Source organism: Bison bison, unplaced genomic scaffold (assembly GCF_000754665.1).
Source record: "Bison bison bison isolate TAMUID 2011002044 unplaced genomic scaffold, Bison_UMD1.0 scf7180017864506, whole genome shotgun sequence".
Lineage (NCBI taxonomy): Eukaryota > Metazoa > Chordata > Mammalia > Artiodactyla > Bovidae > Bison > Bison bison.
In genome coordinates, this window is record NW_011495063.1 from 511839 (window position 1) to 514506 (window position 2668).

Consider the following 2668-nt stretch of genomic DNA (forward strand, 5'->3'; position numbering starts at 1 on the left):
GTCAAGGCTGTATATTGTCACCCTGCTTATTTAACTTCTACGCAGAGTACATCATGAGAAATGCTGGGCTGGAAGAAACACAAGCTGGAATCAAGATTGCTGGGAGAAATATCAATAACCTCAGATATGCAGATGACACCACCATTATGGCATAAACTGGAGAACTAAAGAGTCTCTTGATAAAAGTGCAAGAAGAAAGTAAAAAAGTTGCTTAAAGCTCAACACTCAGAAAACTAAGATCATGGCATCCAGTTTCATCACCTGATTGGAAACAGATGGGGAAACAGTGGCTGACTTTATTTTGGGGGGCTCCAAAATCACTGCAGAAGGTGATTTCAGCCATGAAATTAAAATGTGCTTACTCCTTGGAAGCAAGGTTATGACCAACCTAGACAGCATGTTAAAAATCAGAGACCTTTGTCAACAAAGGTCCATCCAGTCAAGGCTATGGTTTTTCCAGCGGTCATGTATGGATGTGAGAATTGGACTAAAAAGAAAGCTAAGCACAGAAGAATCGATGCTTTTGAACTGTGGTGTTGGAGAAGACTCTTGAGAGTCTCTTGGACTGCAAGGAGTTCCAACCAGTCCATCCTAAAGGAGATCAGTCCTGGGTGTTCATTGGAAGGACTGATGCTAAAGCTGAAACTCCAGTACTTTGGCCACCTCATGTGAAGAGTTGACTCACTGGAAAAGACCCTGATGCTGGGAAAGATTGAGAGCAGGAGGAGAAGTGGATGACAGAGGATGAGATGGTTGGATGACATCACTGACTCGATGGACATGGGTTTGGGTGGACTCCGGCCATTGGTGATGGACAGGGAGGCCTGGCATGCTGCAGTTCATGTGGTCACAAAAGTTGGACACGACTGAGCGACTGAACTGAACTGAATTGCCTTCAACAGAAGTCAGGACCAGTGACTCAAAATCATTACAACAAAGTCTTCTAGATTATGACCATACAACAAGAAGTCCTGTAAGCCTAGTACTCAGAACTATCTATCAGCATCACCAGACCATTTTTCCCTTCAGAGAAATAGAGGAGAATAATACACAGCACTGGCGTTTTGGAGAACAAGGGGGATGTATCTGAATCTCAGTCCTAGCCTTTAAAAAATTTGATCTTCTGTTCTAGCTCCCTTCAGTTCAGTTCAGTTCAGTTCAGTTGTTCAGTTGTGTCCGACTCTTTGCGACCCTATGAACGATAGAATACCAGGCCTCCCTGTCCATCACCAACTTCCACAGTTTACCTAAACTCATGTCCATTGAGTCAGTGATGCCATCCAACCATCTCCCTTACAGTGCACTAATAGATGTGAGTAGCTATTGTTCTGTGTCTATCTGTCTTCACTCTAATATTCACAGTCCCTGAGGAACAAAGGTTCCCATATCATCTCTCTGTCCCCACTGGAGAAACTTATGGCCAGTATTTGTTTACTCACCTCCACTCATACAGTGTGAGAGCTTCACTCACTTGTGTTGGGGTCTATGTTAACTTATCACTACACTCCTTTCAGTAATTTTATTAAAAAATGATATTTATTGATACTTGTATATAAGGCATTGTACCAAGCACTGTATTGAGTTTCCAGTCTAGTACAGAAGAAAAGCCAATAAATAACTCATAATAATTGATACAGAATTAATCATGTGCTAAACGTAAACTTGAGAAGTGTATTCCTCAGCACATAAAAATGGCCTTATTAACTGGGTTTTTATTATTAAAGCCCTTAACTTAATGACCTAAGTATTGAATAAATTTCATCAGATACACTGGGAATGTGTAAGAGAAGATAAAGAAATATAACGAGTCAAAAAAAGAGATTCTACCAAATGCTGTTTTGTGTAATTGTTAAATCATGTGATACCTGGACATAAAATTAAAGGATTTTGTTGTTGGGTGATGTAAATCATTGAATGACAGAAATTTATTGAAACTTTATTTGGAGACCTTGGAAAATACTGATATTTAGGAGTTAATATCTAGTAAAACTTTCAAATTTCAGTATCATTGTATGTATTTAGGTAGAAAGGAGGAACAAGAAAATGTCTTAAGGAAAAGAAAAAAAAAAAAAATCCCAGCCATCATAGCAGGAATGAAAGTGCTGCTGAAACAAAAGATATAATGAAAAGAAACTCAATAGATTAAAAATAAATAATAGTGACAAAATTTAGTTCTTACCAAGGGTATGAGACTGCACTAAGCATCTCATCAGTTCAATTCAGTTCAGTGGCTCAGTCATGTCCAACTCTTTCCGACCCCATGAATCGCAGCACTCCAGGCCTCCCTGTCCATCACCAACTCCCAGAGTTCACTCAGACTCACGTCCATCGAGTCAGTGATGCCATCCAGCCATCTCATCCTCTGTTGTTCCCTTCTCCTCCTGCCCCCAATCCCTCCCAGCATCAGAGTCTTTTCCAATGAGTCAACTCTTCGCATGAGGTGGCCAAAGTACTGGAGTTTCAGCTTTAGCACATTCCTTCCAAAGAAATCCCAGGGCTGATCTCCTTCAGAATGGACTGGTTGGATCTCCTTGCAGTCCAAGGGACTCTCAAGAGTCTTCTCCAACACCACAGTTCAAAGGCATCAATTCTTTGGCGCTCAGCCTTCTTCACAGTCCAACTCTCACATCCATACATGACCACTGGAAAAACCATAGCCTTAACTAGA